Source organism: Bufo bufo, chromosome 11, assembly GCF_905171765.1.
Source record: "Bufo bufo chromosome 11, aBufBuf1.1, whole genome shotgun sequence".
Taxonomy (NCBI): Eukaryota; Metazoa; Chordata; class Amphibia; order Anura; family Bufonidae; genus Bufo; species Bufo bufo.
This window is the reverse complement of record NC_053399.1, coordinates 64,477,213-64,495,712: the sequence shown is the minus strand read 5'-3', so window position 1 is coordinate 64,495,712 and position 18,500 is coordinate 64,477,213. Positions and strand designations below refer to the sequence as shown.

The window sequence follows — 18,500 nt, the reverse complement described above, 5'->3', positions numbered from 1 at the left end:
TCCAATCCTTGGGTGTGGCCACTGGGGCCTATAAAGACCCTCTCTCTTGCAGAGCTCAGTAGGTTGCTTCAGCATGCTTGCTGATAGCAGCCTCCTGTGTTTGTTCATCCGCCAGTGAGAGCCACCACTGTGGTCATAGTTTAAGTTTGAGTTCATAGTATAGGTTTAAGTTAAAGTTTTATGTATGCCTATGTCTTTATGTGTGTGTTGTAGCAAGTTTGTCTGTTGGGATTTTCATATGTGTTTGTGCAGCATAACGGTTCTGGATCCCTGCCTGTTTAGGGATCCAGTCAGCAGGGCTGTGGCAGGTTGCTGAATGTCTGTTCACCTGCCATTTCCGTATTGCTGTTTCTGTCCCCCTTTTCCCAACAGCTTGGCCGTTGAGGCTCCTGCTCCTCCGTGTCAAGGAGGAGTAGGTTGCCTTACCCAGCTCCTAGCTCAGGGATCTGCGGAGGGTAAGATAGGGCTCCGAGGTTCCGGCGCATGGGCCCTCCTACCTTAAAGGTCGGCCCATGCAGGTTAGGAGTTAGGGTCAGGGTAGGGACGCTGTAGGAGGTTACCTGCTCCCTGTCCTGTGGCTTCATGGCCGAGTAGCTACATCAACACCTGGCACCTCACGGCTGAGGGTTTCCCCCATCCTCAGCCGTGACAAATGTGGGCCCCGCCTTGCAATTCTCACTGTGTGGCAAGTGCACGCCATGGTGGATACCTGGAGCAGCTGTTATGGGCAGGGACAGTACATGTCTTTCACAGCCCATCGGGCCAATGTTTTTTGCAGCAAGGCAGCACTGTAGCAAGAAGACCAGATCCTGTTGACACCTCCATGTTTGTGTCGGTCTGGTTCCCACACCAGCCGCTTATCCGCCTCCTCCACCTCATCCTCTATGACTAACTTCCCATCCCCAACTGCAGCAGGACAGAGCATTGCACCCACTCCCTCTCCCTTCTATCATATGTGTAAAGTGAAGCGTTGCCATGTCATGTTTGAGCTGATTGGCCTAGGCACCTGGCGAGAATACTCACACAGCCAAACACTGATTGCTTAAGTGCATCAAGCAGCAAACATCCCACTGGCTGTCTCCTCACCAACTCCACCTGGGCATGGTCTTCAGCGACAATGGTCGGATTATCATGGCCATGCTACATTTTGGGGAAATAACACATGCTCTCTGCATAACACATTTGATAAATCTAGTTGTGCAATGCTTTTTGAAAAAGTGCACTGAATTGCAGGGGATGCTGGCCCCATTAAGGAGACTGTCCTCACATTTCAGCCATTCTTATATGGCAAGGAACTCCCTCCTGGACTTGCAGCAATAGAACGGTCTGCCAGTACGGTGCTTGATCTGCAACATACCAACTCGCCGGACAACTCGCCGAAATTCGGCCTTTCAGATGCTGGAAAGTCTGTACGAGCAGCGTAAAGTGGTGAATTTTTTCCTGTTGCTGAAACGGAGGCCAAACTACTTTATTACCAGGAAACATTGTGGATGCAGTTTGCCATAGCTTTTGGTGAGCAGACGCCTGCCACCAACATGTCTGAGTGCCCTCTTCTCCCCCAGCAGAGTCATCAACCTACTGCCATCTCTGCTACTACAAACAGCAACAGTCAGTTCAGTATCATCAACATGATGGAGCATTTTTTTTCATTCACCACGCCAGCCTAAGGTAAATCAGCAAACAGAGACATACTGCCTTAACACCCAGATTCAGTCCTACCTGGACTGTGGCCTTTTTCTGGTGCATACCATGTCTATCTTGACCCTATGGATTTCTGGGCAGGAAGACTGGAACAGTGGCTTGATCTGACCCAGTATGCTCTTTCTGTGCTTTCTTGCTCAGTTTCCAGTGTCATCTTATATAGGGTTGTCAGTGTGGCAGGAGGCGTTGTGACACCTAATCGGATGAAGTTGCCAGTTGCCAGTGTACAAAACATTACTTTTGTCAAAAATGAATGAGGTATGGATCAGTGAGGGTTTTCACAATCCTCTGGTTAAGGGCTGGTTCACACGAACGTGTGATGCCCGTTGCCGTATTGCGGACCGCATTTGCGGATCCACAATACACGGGCACCGTTCCGTGTGCATTCCGCATTACGGATGCAGACCCATTCACTTCAATGGGTCCACAAATCCGGAGATGCGGAACGGAACACTACGGAAGCACTACGGAGTACTTTCTGGGGTTCCGTTCCGTGCCTCCGCACCGCAAAAAGATAGAACATGCTCTATCTTTTTGCGGAATGGAGGGATCGTAGATCCATTCAAGTGAATGGGTCCACGATACCCATGCGGCTGGGCCACGGTCAGTGGCCGTTCATTGGGGACCACAATTTGCGGTCCACAGCATGTGCACAGGCTTCAAACGGTCGTGTGAACGAGCCCTAAGGTTGTTGAATAGATCTGCCCTTGATGACGGTACCCCATCTTGTCACTAACAGTCTTCCGGTCTACTATCATGTTCTTTACCATATGGCTGCTGCTGCCACTGCCGCAGCTGCTAGTCCCCTACTGCCAATTCCATTAACCCCACTGCCACTACCATTATCGCTACACAGCCACCACTATTACTACACATGCTCTATTACCTTACCCTTTCCATATCTTCACTGTACTGCTGCTCCCAATTAAAAGAGAACATTTTCCAGGCTCATTTAGAACAAGTCACTCTTTCTTCTGATAATTAACACCTGTACATGTATAAATATGGGCAGGCATTTTGCCTCCATTAAGACATACACTCACCTAAAAAATTATTAGGAACACCATACTGATACGGTGTTAGACCCCCTTTTGCCTTCAGAACTGCCTTAATTCTACGTGGCATTGATTCAACAAGGTGCTGATAGCATTCTTTAGAAATGTTGGCCCATATTGATAGGATAGCATCTTGCAGTTGATGGAGATTTGAGGGATGCACATCCAGGGCACGAAGCTCTCGTTCCACCACATCCCAAAGATTCTCTATTGGGTTGAGATCTGGTGACTGTGGGGGCCATTTTAGTACAGTGAACTCATTGTCATGTTCAAGAAACCAATTTGAAATGATTCGAGCTTTGTGACATGGTGCATGATCCTGCTGGAAGTAGCCATCAGAGGATGGATACATGTTCTCATTCTGTTTACGCCAAATTCGGACTCTACCATTTGAATGTCTCAACAGAAATCGAGACTCATCAGACCAGGCAACATTTTTCCAGTCTTCAACAGTCCAATTTTGGTGAGCTCGTGCAAATTGTAGCCTCTTTTTCCTATTTGTAGTGGAGATGAGTGGTACCCGGTGGGGTCTTCTGCTGTTGTAGCCCATCCGCCTCAAGGTTGTGCGTGTTGTGGCTTCACAAATGCTTTGCATACCTCGGTTGTAATGAGTGGTTATTTCAGTCAACGTTGCTCTTCTATCAGCTTGAATCAGTCGGCCCATTCTCCTCTGACCTCTAGCATCCACAAGGCATTTTTGCCCACAGGACTGCCGCATACTGGATGTTTTTCCCTTTTCACACCATTCTTTGTAAACCCTAGAAATGGTTGTGCGTGAAAATCCCAGTAACTGAGCAGATTGTGAAATACTCAGACGTCTGGCACCAACAACCATGCCACGCTCAAAATTGCTTAAATCGCCTTTCTTTCCCATTCTGACATTCAGTTTGGAGTTCAGGAGATGGTCTTGACCAGGACCACACCCCTAAATGCATTGAAGCAACTGCCATGTGATTGGTTGACTAGATAATTGCATTAATGAGAAATAGAACAGGTGTTCCTAATAATTCTTTAGGTGAGTGTATTTTTTGGAAGCTTGTGTAGAACAAGGCTCTCTTTCTTCTAACAATTAACAATTGTGCATTTATAAATACAGGCAAGCATTCTGCCCCTGTAAATAGATAATTTTTTGACACTTGTAAAGAACAAGCCACTGTTTCTTATGAGATTAACATGTGTGTATATAAACAGGGGCAGGGATCTGTCCCCATTGAGGCACACTTTTTGGACGCTTGGTCCTAACAACTGTTTTTTTCCCATAACACCATGTGTGTACACACCATCTACCCCCGGAAGCTTTCTAATATAAAAAAAAGAATAACACATTCAACGCATGGTCTGTTTTTAAACACAATCAACCATGACATTATTTGCTATTGCTGCATTTTAGAGCTTAGAGGGGGGAAGCAAAAGTTCTTAAAAACATTAACAAAGAGAAATAACATCTTTTCATAAAAGGAATATGAGTCCTAGGAAACGAAAGAATATAAAGCAAATATACAGGGAGTGCAGAATTATTAGGCAAATGAGTATTTTGACCACATCATCCTCTTTATGCATGTTGTCTTACTCCAAGCTGTATAGGCTCGAAAGCCTACTACCAATTAAGCATATTAGGTGATGTGCATCTCTGTAATGAGAAGGGGTGTGGTCTAATGACATCAACACCCTATATTAGGTGTGCATAATTATTAGGCAACTTCCTTTCCTTTGGCAAAATGGGTCAAAAAAAGGACTTGACAGGCTCAGAAAAGTCAAAAATAGTGAGATATCTTGCAGAAGGATGCAGCACTCTTAAAATTGCAAAGCTTCTGAAGCGTGATCATCGAACAATCAAGCGTTTCATTCAAAATAGTCAACAGGGTCGCAAGAAGCGTGTGGAAAAACCAAGGCGCAAAATAACTGCCCATGAACTGAGAAAAGTCAAGCGTGCAGCTGCCAAGATGCCACTTGCCACCAGTTTGGCCATATTTCAGAGCTACAACATCACTGGAGTGCCCCACAAGGTGTGCAATACTCAGAGACATGGCCAAGGTAAGGCTACTTTCACACTAGCGTTCGGGTGTCCGCTCGTGCGCACCGTTTGAAGGGGCTCACGAGCGGCCCCGAACGCATCCGTCTGGCCCCAATGCATTCTCAGTGGAGGCGGATCCACTGAGAATGCATCCGCCTGCCAGCGCTCAGCCTCCGCTCAGTGAGCGGACACCTGAACGCTGCTTGCAGCGTTCGGGTGTCCGCCTGGCCGTGCGGAGGCGAGCGGATCCGTCCACACTTACAATGTAAGTCAATGGGGACGGATCCGCTTGAAGATGACACCATATGGCTCAATCTTCAAGCGGATCCGTTCCCCATTGACTTTCAATGTAAAGTCTGAACGGATCCGCTCAGACAACTTTCACACTTAGAAAATTTTCTAAGTTTTAATGCAGACGCATCCGTTCTGAACGGATGCGAACGTCTGCATTATCGGAGCGGATCCGTCTGATGAAACATCAGACGGATCCGCTCCGAACGCTAGTGTGAAAGTAGCCTAAGAAAGGCTGAAAGACGACCACCACTGAACAAGACACACAAGCTGAAACGTCAAGACTGGGCCAAGAAATATCTCAAGACTGATTTTTCTAAGGTTTTATGGACTGATGAAATGAGAGTGAGTCTTGATGGGCCAGATGGATGGGCCCGTGGCTGGATTGGTAAAGGGCAGAGAGCTCCAGTCCGACTCAGACGCCAGCAAGGTGGAGGTGGAGTACTGGTTTGGGCTGGTATCATCAAAGATGAGCTTGTGGGGCCTTTTTGGGTTGAGGATGGAGTCAAGCTCAACTCCCAGTCCTACTGCCAGTTTCTGGAAGACACCTTCTTCAAGCAGTGGTACAGGAAGAAGTCTGCATCCTTCAAGAAAAACATGATTTTCATGCAGGACAATGCTCCATCACACACGTCCAAGCACTCCACAGCGTGCCTGGCAAGAAAGGGTATAAAAGAAGAAAATCTAATGACATGGCCTCCTTGTTCACCTGATCTGAACCCCATTGAGAACCTGTGGTCCATCATCAAATGTGAGATTTACAGGGAGGGAAAACAGTACACCTCTCTGAACAGTGTCTGGGAGGCTGTGGTTGCTGCTGCACGCAATGTTGATGGTGAACAGATCAAAACACTGACAGAATCCATGGATGCCAGGCTTTTGAGTGTCCTTGCAAAGAAAGGTGGCTATATTGGTCACTGATTTGTTTTTGTTTTTGAATGTCAGAAATGTATATTTGTGAATGTTGAGATGTTATATTGATTTCACTGGTAAAAATAAATAATTGAAATGGGTATATATTTGTTTTTTGTTAAGTTGCCTAATAATTATGCACAGTAATAGTCACCTGCACACACAGATATCCCCCTAAAATAGCTAAAACTAAAAACAAACTAAAAACTACTTCCAAAAATATTCAGCTTTGATATTAATGAGTTTTTTGGGTTCATTGAGAACATGGTTGTTGTTCAATAATAAAATTAATCCTCAAAAATACAACTTGCCTAATAATTCTGCACTCCCTGTATATAAACTGTATAATAGAATCTTGTGCTAAACTCAAAATGTGCTCAACAAAATATGCTTGAATATTCAAAAAGCTAATTTTTATCGCGAATATCGGCACTTTGAGAATTCGCAAATATTTAGAATATAGTGCTATATATTCTTAAAATAGAATATTCGTTTTTTGGTTTTTTTTAACACAGTACACATCAGGTATTCATCCCTCCCTTCTTCTAGCTTGTGGACCAGCTTAGCAACATCCCTAGCAACCAATAAAAAAGTTACCTACCCCACGCCGGTATTTTGCACGCATTGCGCAAATAATACAATTGCTGATTTTCGCAATCAAGAATGTAATCTCAAATTCACAAATATATGGCGGATATTCTACAAAATATTGGTGAAATATCGCGAATTCGAATATTGCCCCTGCCTCTCATCACTACTCAACCTGATTTTCTAAATCCTTGAAGGGAACTTGTCATGTCCCTAATGCTGCCTTCAGCATCACTGAGGCCAGCATAGTCTAGTGGCAGACCCAGCTGTCACTCCTGAGATTGCATGGTGCCAGGGCTGCGTGAAAAAAGCAGAATATAGAACATGCTGCGATTTTTATGCAACGCAGAAGTGATGCGTGAAAAACAACGGTCATGTACACAGACCCATTGAAATAAATGGGTCAGGATTCAGTGCGGGTGCAATGCGTTCACGCGCGGAAAACTCACTCGTGTGAAATGGGCCTAAGGGCTCTTTCACACGAGCGGATGCTGTGCAGGTAATGCGCTGCGTGAAAGAGAGCCAAGCCCCGTTCCGGACAGCAGAGACATGGAGCATTAACATGATTGATAATGCTCTTTGCCTCTCTGACCTTTTTACTACAAAATCACGGTGACAACTTTATCTCACTGTGATTTTGTAGTAAAAAGATCACAGAGAGGCACGGAGCATTATTAATCATGTTAATGCTCCGTGTCTCTGCTGTCCGGAACGGGGCTTGGCTCTCTTTCACGCAGCGGATTACCTGCACAGAATCCGCTCGTGTGAAAGAGCCCTAAGGGTTACACAGCATTATAAATCATTATGATGCTGTGGGATCCTGTCAGAGGAGGGGAGGTCATAACAGGACCTTGCACTGACACACGCTGCGAGTTTCACACACTGAACTCGCTTTGTGTCTGACCTTAGTCAGCTGCTTAGGAGCTTCTCTCGTCTTTTGGAATCCCCAAATTTCTGTGCAGTAAGAAAGATTTCAACCAAATATAGTGTACTAAAGCCACATCTGTTATATTTTTAACACATTAGACATTTAGAAATGGCAGTGCAGCCAGCCAGTACCGTTAATGGTGGTACAACCATAGGTAGTAATAATGAGGTAGACAGTGGTAAGATGCAACTCACAACTTTTACTTTGGATGTCTTTCAGTTGCCGTAGTACAATTATGCAGTCTTTAGATGATACAGAGGTAATTCTGCAGAAAAGAGAGGTTTAGCAGCTCTCACCTGCCCTTCCTTTGATTGTGACCACGGATAGCCCGTGTCAGGTGCGGGCAGCAATGCAAAAAGAAGTTTAAAGAAATCCAGCTCCACTTGGATAAAGGAATGTGCGTTTATTCAGCTTGCGGTTAAAAACTCATCCATGAATTACAAAAATTATCAGTCTTGTCTACGTGTTTCGGGCTACCAGAGACAATCCCAGCCCTTCTTCATGACACAGAAAGACATTAAAAGTGAGACCTCTTAAAGGGGAGGGAGCACCTGTGTTCACTAATTGTCTCCACAGGCCTGTAACCGCCCCCAAGAAAAGGTGCCACACCTAAGTTAACTCTCTCATGAAAATTAAATGAAAGAAAAAACTAAAATATAACCATACACATGCATAGAAAAAATAAATATATATATATATATATATAATAGCTGTGCAAAAGCTATACTATGCAGAAAAGTATACATATAAGAAGGATACACATGAAGTATATGCTGGATACATAGCAAAAATTGAGCAGAAAATGGTGGAACGTGATGGAAGTCAAATCAACTGAAATTTGGTAATTATAAAATTCCCAGGAAAAAGAGGAATCCATACACCAAAATCAGATCTAGGCGTTTATTCAGCCCCTCAGGTTGGCGCGTATTAAGCGAAAAAATCCAAAACGATTCTCTGTTTAGTAATTTCCTTCTATAGTCTCCTCCACGCTTAGGCAAAAAAACTTTTTCTATGCCTTGTACTATCATATCTGATGTGTCCCCACCATGGCAGACAGCAAAATGCAGACTAGCTGCAGACACATTGCGACTGCCATGGTGGGGCACATCAGAGATGTGTTTGCGTATTCTAGATTTTATTGCATTAATAGTGCAGCCCACGTATTGCAATTTACATTTTGTGCAGGTGATCAAATAGACTGCATGGGTTGTATTGCAGTTGAGATACGCTTTCATTGGAAAAACTCTGTTATTTACAGTTGAATAAAAGTCTTGGATTTTATCATATGTGTGCAGCAAATACATCTGTGGTGTCCGCACTTGTAACTCCCCTTGGTCCTAAGCTACACTGGTTGCGACTTTTTCTCTTCTTGATATAGGCTGGGGCTGACATAGTTTGCAATTGTGGGCGCCCTTCTAGCTGCGCATTTAACCCCATCTGCAACTATGTCAGTCCATTCTCTATCATATGACAGGACAGGAAAATGCTTTTTTATAATATGACATATCTGTTGGTACTCTGTACTATATTGTGTCACAAACAGATTATTCCTTCTGCCCTTGTCCTTGATATTATGTTTTATGTTTTTGTTTTTATTTCTACTATTGGTGCCTATATCAGATGATGGAACCTCCTTTTGCAATAGATGTTCCTGTCTAGGATAAAGGAGGGATCCCCTTTCAATGGTTGAGACCTGTATTATGGCATCCTCTACATGTTTTGCACCATAGCCTCTTTTACTTAGTCTATGGGAAATATATCTAGCCTCCTCCATAAAGCTTTTTTCTTCCGTGCAATTCCTTCTTGCACGGATGATTTCCCCTCTGGGTATATTGGCAGTTACATGTTTTGGATGACAAGATGTTGCATGTAATGTGGTATTACCTGCTATAGGTTTCCTATATGTGCAGGTAGAGACCCGATTGGTGGCGGGGTCCCCCCTCAGGCGCAAATCCAAAAAAGCCACCTCCAATGTGTCATGGTGGACACTAAAAGAAATAGTGTCCACACAGGAATTGATGTAACCAAAAAAGGATGGTATGGCCGCCACATCGCCCGTCCAAATCAGGATCAGGTCATCGATGTAACGGCCATACCACCTGATGTGGTGCCAGAAAGGGTGGGTGTCGATGAAGATAAAACACCTCTCCCACCATGCCATAAAGATATTGGCGATGGAGGGAGAGAATTTAGCCCCCATCGACACCCCCGATATCTGAAGATAAAATTTATTGTTGAACATGAAGAAATTGTGCCTGAGGAGGAAGTCCACCACCATCAGGACATATTCCTGCAAACCTAAAGTGATGTTCCCATATACCTGTAGGAACCAAGTTAGGGATGTAATGGCCAGTTCATGGGGAATATTACTATACAAGGACACTACGTACAAGGCATAGAAAAAGTTTTTTTGCCTAAGCGTGGAGGAGACTATAGAAGGAAATTACTAAACAGAGAATCGTTTTGGATTTTTTCGCTTAATACGCGCCAACCTGAGGGGCTGAATAAACGCCTAGATCTGATTTTGCAGCAATAATCTATGCACCGAAAATTTGGTGTATGGATTCCTCTTTTTCCTGGGAATTTTATAATTACCAAATTTCTGTTGATTTGACTTCCATCACGTTCCACCATTTTCTGCTCAATTTTTGCTATGTATCCAGCATATACTTCATGTGTATCCTTCTTATATGTATACTTTTCTGCATAGTATAGCTTTTGCACAGCTATTATATATATATATATTTTTTTTTATGCATGTGTATGGTTATATTTAGGTGTGGCACCTTTTCTTGGGGGCGGTTACAGGCCTGTGGAGACAATTAGTGAACACAGGTGCACCCTCCCCTTTAAGAGGTCTCACTTTTAATGTCTTTCTGTGTCATGAAGGAGGGCTGGAATTGTCTCTGGTAGCCCGAAACACGTAGACAAGACTGATAATTTTTGTAATTCATGGATGAGTTTTTAACCGCAAGCTGAATAAACGCACATTCCTTTATCCAAGTGGAGCTGGATTTCTTTCAACTTCTTTTTGCAGAGGTAATTCTGCAAATCCACAGTTTTAGATTTGTCAGGTTTTGTGGTTTTGGAGCAGTGGGTTACTTCAATGTCAGTGGAACTTCTGGTGAGGTTGCCGAAGGCTAAGGTATCCTTCACCTAAAATATCCCAAAGGTCCTTTCTGCCTGGGTTACAGCTTTTATCCTTTGGATGAATTTAAATTTGTCCTTCTCTCTTGTCCCTCACTGGCCGCAATAGTATTAACCCATTCTGATGTGTTTGAGAGCAGCGCTCTGAAGCGCTGCTCTGAAGAGTGCCCGACACAGGCGCAGAACGCAGAGGCTGAAGCGGCCTCTAAGAAGCAGAGGGGACGCAGGCGCGATGTGATCCCGGCCAGTGAGGGTGCCGGGCGCATGCGCTGAAGATGAAATGGAGTCTGATGCCCATAGGTTTGTATTGGGCATGCGCCGGATCTCGTAACGTCGGGGACAGCAGAAGCCGCCCAGCGAAGTGAATATTGATGAGCTGGGCGGCGCTTCAAAACGGGGGTTGGGGGCGGCTGGCTGGGCGCAAGTGAAGCTGAAACGCCGCCCCTTGGGCAGAAAGAAGACGATTCTATCAGGTTATAAAACATCAGTTTACTGTATTTATAAGGTGGACAGGGGGTATACTTATACGATTTTAATACACATTAGAAGACCTGTGCAGTCATATATATAGCTAAATATGCTTATTGGGCCTGTCAGTGTCCCTTTAAAGATGATGCTTGCTCCAAGTCAGACACAGCAGATACCCTGGGCTAATATCTGCGATCTGCCATAATGCTGATCTCAGACATTTAACCCCTTGGATTAAGTGATCAATTGTCACAACTGCATCTGAGGTGACTTTTCCTGGGATCGCTGCCCTTCACGGGCCTGAACAGCTTCCACATGCTTAAATCAGGGAAGCTGTTCTTTCTATGTATAGCCTGGGTCTCTCTGAAGAATATGGGACTATTAGGGTACGTCTGCACAACAACATCTGTCGTGCGACAATAAGTCGCAGTAATGTCGCTCAACATTTTTTATAATGACAGTCTATGGTCTCGTACTGCGACATACAGAGATCCATCCAAGTTGGATTTTTGTGCGACTGCCGTGTTGCAGTCGCAGCATTTCGCAGTGCGACACCATAGATTGTAATATGTTGAGCGACATTACTGCAACATAAATGTCGCACAACACAAGTCTCAGTGTAGTTGTACCCTTTTGTTGTGCGACATATTGTCGCACGACAAATGTTGTCGTGTAGACAAACCCTTATAGCTGTAGTTCTTATGGAGGCTTGTAGGTCGCACCTGAACTGAAAACTGGTGTAGAAGATGATGGTGGTGGTGCCACCCGAACACACACCCCTTTCATGGGTGGCCAGCATGGTAATGCCACTTGTGCAAAAATGTTGGCGCAAGTGCCGTTGAAAGTCGCAAACATGCAGTTTGCGACTTTTTCACCCAACAAAATTGTCATATCTGTATAATAAATGTGGTTCTTGAAGTCCATAGTGCATTATTAAATGGACTATGTACAAATGTGACCTTATTTTAAGCCTTTTTTATGTTGTGATACTATTTTTTTTTGAAAAACACCAGGAAAAAAACATAATTTAACTGTTCCAAAAGAAAATAAAAACACAATTAAAAAAACATGTTTAAAAAATGCTGTTAAAAAGACATTTATTCCACAAGTGTTTGAAAACTCTAAAAAAAATTGTGTGACAGAGGCATAAAAATGAAATGACAAAATTTGTGAAAGAAACTAATAAAGAAATAATGAACATACGTGTAATGAACATATGTATTATAATAAATTAAGCCATATAGGGAGAGTTCACCATAGTATTATTCTGCGGTGGCCAGATGTGAAATGGTTAATGCAATTTTATTTTAAAAAAGATCATGTTAAACCAGGCACATTGGGGGTCATTTACTAACATCGCTATGCCAGATTTTGACATAAGATTCACAAGAACCCTTTCTGCAAATCACCGTCCTCGAGCACTTGGGAGTGGCGGGGGCATGGCGGGGTCGGGCTGGAGCCAGGACAAATTTACTAACATTTATGCCTGGCATAAAAGAGCAGTGAAAACTACTCCAATCAGGAACCGGCACGGTTTTCACTCCAGGTGCACGGACTGCCAGAGGGGCACCTAATTTATGATCATGCCTCATAAATTAGGTGTTTCCTCTGCCAGCGCAGGCACTATCAAAGACCAATGTAAAAAGACGGTCTTTGATAAATGACCCCTAGTTTCTTGTAGAGCTAGCTCAGTATTGGCACCCTTTACCTTCTTGATTCACAAGTTGAGATGAGGAAACTGGCCCTGTCAGCTGAGAAGGAGAGGGAGGGTTGTGACGAATACCACGTCTTGTGCCCGCTTGACGTCACCTACGTTGAGTTCACGAGATGCGGTATGGTCACGGGCTACCAAAGCGTGACGTTACGCCCTCCAGAGGAGCAGGTAAGGTCAGCTTGGTACAGTTTACACAGACACCTCCTGTCCACACGGGCATAGAGAGGCGCAGGAAGATGGTTCCGGGCCCAATTGATCCGCCTGGGTTCCGGCTACAACTAAAGTCCAAACATGGTACCGTTAGTTGGTTTCTGTGAGGAGATATGGATATCTCCCTTCCCTGGCATCCCATTCTCAAACGTTCATCGTGGCCACCGGGACACAAATATGTATCCGGTTTGCGCCTGCGATGGCCGGGCGATTCAAAATTCCTTATGAAATGTAGGTGCCAACATGTCTGGGAGGTATCATTGATCCTGGCAAGCGCTGATACCTCCTGCTGGGGGTTTTCCTGCAGCATCCGTGCTGTCTGACTGGAAGTGTGAAATGTAATCAAATTTGGCCTGCTAGGAGTTTTCTGCTATTTGGCTGTGGCTTTGAAGCAGGGCCCCCCTGTGGAGCTTGATTTCCTTTGCCATCTTTCAGCAAATGGTGGGTGTGAGGACATGGCTGACAGTAAATATTAATCCATATTCCTGACACCTCCCCCTTTAGAGTGCGTCAGGGGGCAGCACAATACTGTGTTCTCCCTGGTGCGCCCATCCTCACCCTCTCCTTGCCGGGATAGCCCATCGGCATTCCCGTGGTCACGACCCTTCTTGTGGCGAATGGTCAAGTGATACTGCTGGAAAGCTAGGCCCAAGCGCTGTTGGATGCCTGGATGACCCCCCAGCTTCAGCATCTCATCAATCTCCTGGCGCATGTGCTGCTGCACCTCCAAGGAAACCCGATATGCTGAACGCCGGATTGGGGGGTGATCCCTAGTGTCCACGTGATGAACAACTCCCAGAACGGGTGAAGGGTGGCCCATAGCTGGGACCGTTGGTCCTTCAAGAGCTGTTGGCCCACCTCCACATCCTCGATGGACCCACCCGCCTTCACCTGGGCGAGCATGTCCAGGAGGGTTTCCTCCTCCCCCTCTTCGGGGAGGTTGCAGACAGGGAGGGCACATGCATTCCTTTCATGATGTGCCTTCATCATGTTCACGTGGAAGGCCTTCTGCCTTCCTCGGGCATGGTCCAGGGTGACCAGGTTCGTCACAGCATTGATGCACGAGGTATGGGCCTTCCCAGGCCGCCTGAAGCTTGTCCTGAGGTACGGGGACCAGTACCCATACCTTTTGACCCACCTGGTAGGTCCTCCCGCAAGCGTTCTGGTCATACCATCGCTTCTGGTCGGCCTGGGCCCGCTCCATACTATCGTGCACCAGCTGCGACAAGGCCTGCAGCTTGTCCCGGAAGTGCATGACATACTCGACGACCGACACTCCAGGGGTTCCTACAGCTCCCTCCAAGGCCTCTTTCACCAGAGCCAGGGGCCCCCGCACACGTCTCCCATACAGGAGCTCGAAGGGGGAGAACCCCGTGGAGGCCTGTGGGACCTCTCAGTAGGCAAACAGTAGATGTGGGAGGTACCGCTCCCAGTCACGCCCATGGGAGTCGACCAACATATTAAGCATCTGCTTTAAGGTGCCATTAAACCGTTCGCACAGGCCGTTGGTCTGTGGGTGGTACGGGCTGGTCACCAGATGTTGCACCTGTGTTTGCCTACAGAGGGACTCCATCAATTGCGACATGAACTGGGTCCCCCGGTCGGTGAGCATTTCCTGGGGAAAGCCCACTCCGGAGAAAATCTCCAGCAAGGCGGTGGCCACCTTGTCGGCCCGAATGGATGACAAGACTACCGCCTCCGGGTACCGGGTGGCATAGTCTACTACAGTCAATATGAAGCGTTTCCCGGAGCTGCTGGGAATGGACAGCGGTCCAATCAGATCCACAGCCACCCTCCTGAAAGGCTTTTCAATTATGGGCAGCGTTACCAGTGGGGCTTTGAGGCGCCGCCCTGCCTTCCCCACCCGCTGGCAGGTGACACATTAACGGCAGTAGGAAACCACATTGGCACCTATCTTTGGCCAGTAGAAATGTTGGGCTAATCTGGCCTTTGTCTTAGCGACCCCTAGGTGTCCAGCTATCGGAATCTCATGCGCAACCCGCAACAACTCCGTCCTGAACTGATAGGGTACCACTAGCTGTTGGTCCCTAGGCCATGCCTCCGGTGAGCCCTGCTGGACCGTGACCCGGTACAGCCGTCCTTGGTCCCAGACCATCCACTCGAGGTCTGAGTCCGAGGGGGGCGGTTCTGCTCGCTCCTTGAGAGCATTCAGGCTGGCGTCAGCCACTAACGCTGCCTGAAACTTCTGACTGGACGTGGCCAGAATAGACGATACTGCCACGTCCCCTGTCAGGTCCTCAGGACCTGTCTCCTGGCCTCCATCTGACTCGGCAGCCACTTGGTCGGAAGGGGGAAAGCCATCAGACCCCTGAGGGACCCCTAGGGCCCCAGCACTCCTACTGCATGTGACAGCTGCTATGGCCGATGAGACCGCTGGTAGTGCCTGCTTCCCCTCAGCTTCTGACCAAGTCGCCAGTCCAGACGGACTAACCTGGCTTTCTGACATCCCAGTTGTGGAGGAACCCTGCACTGAGGCTCTACCTGGCAGCCCTACTTCTCCTGGCACAGCCCTGACCTCATTTGCATCCTCCTCCCCCGCAGCTGTCTGCCCCCTGCTTGTCCCCTTAGTCACCACACCAGAGGACAACAGGTTCCAGCAGGCTTGCTGGCCACACCATGGGACTTCAGCACAGCTATTAACCTACAAAAAGGCAGCTCTGTCAACTAAGACAGCTATAGTGACCACTTGTACCACATCCAGAGTAAACTAAAAACCAAACAAGTGGAATGTTATATCAAAAATTGTCATTTATTATAAAATATAAAAATGGAGAACAACAGGATGTCATACAGTACACGGAGAAGCACAGGGTAAGTCAAAACAAAAGAACCACCATGAGACTGCGCAAGGTAATGCACAGATGGGTACGATCAAAAGGTAACGCTAAAGCAAAGGCTCTGGGAAACCAATTGAGTATCACATATAATAGTCTCCTCAATAGGGATGTGGTGCACGAAGCGCCACAGACTCAATGTGAGAAACCCAAAATAGTAGCTAGCAACATGGAATAATATAGGCGTCACATTCAGCCAGATAAAATAATACAATGGTGAGAACTCACTTGGCTAGGATCAAAAATAATGGACCTGGTATACGCCTAAGTGCAAGGGACCCAGCGTGGATACATGCAGGGGTACCCCACACACAGTGAAGAACCGTGCTAGTTACAGACCGTACCTGAAGACATGGTGGCAAGATGAATGACAGGCCCTGGGCGCGAGACCTCGACGCGCGTTTCACCTCAACGGCTTCGTCAGGAGGTACTTAGTGATGCATAGGCAGGGTATATATAGGATATGGTAGGGGTGGGGTGATGGACAAAAATTACCTGGATGCGGCACATCTGCGGACCACACGAACGGGCGCGGGAAGCTCCATGGTACGCGGCGCCATCTCTCAGCGCATCCACGTCTGCACACTGCGCATGCGCAGCGACACTTGCAGACGTCACGGAGCGCGTCGAGATGGCGCCGCCCAGCGCATGCGCACCCCGCGACCCCCGTGGAACGCAGGTGAACCGCAATCCGCCGCTCAGAAAACAACCAGAGGATGGGATGTAATCGCACGATTGCCATAATGCCGCAGGCACACGATTGCCATAATGCCGCAGGCACACACCCGCTGTATCCACACCGGGCCCCTCGCTCACAGAAAATATCATATAAGGAAAAAACATAAGTGGACATCTAATCTGAATCAAAGGATAGTAAGAAGTGACATAGTCATAAGTGTAACAGGTAGTAGCATGACCTCCTGATACGTATACATAGTGGCATATCAGATAGAAAGGTGACATGTAAGGGGTCATAAATAAAACCATAATAATGACTAACTATGGCGTAACCCTGTAACGCACACGCAGTGATGGGTGATAAGAAACATACAATGTGCTAAGGGTCCATAACAATAGAACCAATAAATATAACGATCGTACAGATAATCTAGTGGTATAGTGAATGAAAGAGAAAATCTAATCCATAAAAACATCACATATATAAAAAAGTACTATCAGTAATTAGCATATAATCATTAATAAACATAATCCAGAACGTGTCAAATCAGGTCATATGGGTCGATATTACCATCAAAGGTAGACATGATAAAACAATTCATACAAGTAAAGAGAATCATCCCATTATATTGATAAAACAAGGGTAATACTGTATAAAAAGCTGTATAATATAGACCCACTGTAATAATGGTAGAGGGTGGGGGCGAACAGGGTGGCACCCCGGGCAGCAAAGGCAGCCCGCGGGGTCACCCCAGACACACCCAACCCACCACCCAGCAAAGATGACAACGGAAAGGGGTGACCGGGGTGACACCACCGGCGGCAAAGGCCGCCGGCGGGGTCAGCCGAGACACCCCCAGCCGCCAAGACAAAGAGCAATGAAAGCAGCAATGTGAATCATTAATATACATAATCCTGAACGTGTCAAATCAGGTCATATGGGTCAACATTACCATCTAGGCCATAATTAGCCCATAACTAAATATACTCTCAGTCTCCTTCTCAAATATACATGATAATAGACATGATAAAACAATTCATACGAGTAAAGAAAATCATCCCATTATATTGATGAAAAAAGGATAATACTGTATAAAAAGCTGTATAATATAGACCCGCTGTAATAATGATACAGGTTCGCTGCAATAATGGAAGAGGGTGGGGGCGAACGAGGTGGCACCCCGGGCAGCAAAGGCAGCCCGCGGGGTCACCCCAGACACACCCAACCCCCAGCAAAGATGATAAAAGGATACACGAGAGTCCTGAAACGGAAAGGGGTGACCGGGGTGACCCCGGGCAGCAAAGGCAGCCCGCGGGGTCACCCCAGACACACCCAACCCCCAAGACCAAGAGCAATGAGAGCAGTAATGTGAACCGCGGCAGCAGTGGAGTCGGGGCGTCCGGGACGGCACCACAGGCGCCAGAAGCCGACAGCGGGGTCGGCCCGGGCCCCCACAACCCCACAAAAGAGGGAGGGCCACGGTGGAATAGGCCCCACCCATATGGCACCAAGCACATCAGATACCTAACAAGTCCTCCCCAAAAGTATAGCAATATCATAGTAAGGATCTCACTGGCTAGAATATGCCAGGCAGGTTTATACCCATGTATTCTCGGAGCACAAAATGGTGCCCCGCCATATGTATATATATTAGAAGTAATGTAATATTATATAAATATGTTGCTAGGAGGTCTTGACGAACATCCTCTCTTGTGGCGGCTATGTCATCACAATAGGTAGCTCCGTCCATCATCACCAATTCCACACAGAAATGAATAGCATGATCTCAAAAAAAAGAAAATAACAATATTATAGGAAATACAATATAATAAAACAAAAGCAAAAATATATACCCTGCAATAAAATTCGCGCTATTTTCATAGAAAAGAAGAAAAACTGTTAGATTCATTAAGGCCGTACGGAGTGACGGTATCAAGG

At 46.3% G+C, this 18,500-nt stretch overlaps 1 long non-coding RNA gene across 1 annotated transcript; it reads right to left on the bottom strand.

Moving 5' to 3' along the window:
* Positions 1-1,156: 1,156 nt before the first annotated feature.
* LOC120982202 lies at positions 1,157-16,565 on the bottom strand. The gene is made up of 3 exons (XR_005774858.1): positions 16,219-16,565; positions 14,255-14,259; positions 1,157-1,167 (listed from the first exon to the last, which is right to left on the bottom strand). It is a non-coding gene; the product is annotated as an uncharacterized LOC120982202 (long non-coding RNA).
* Positions 16,566-18,500: the final 1,935 nt, after the last annotated feature.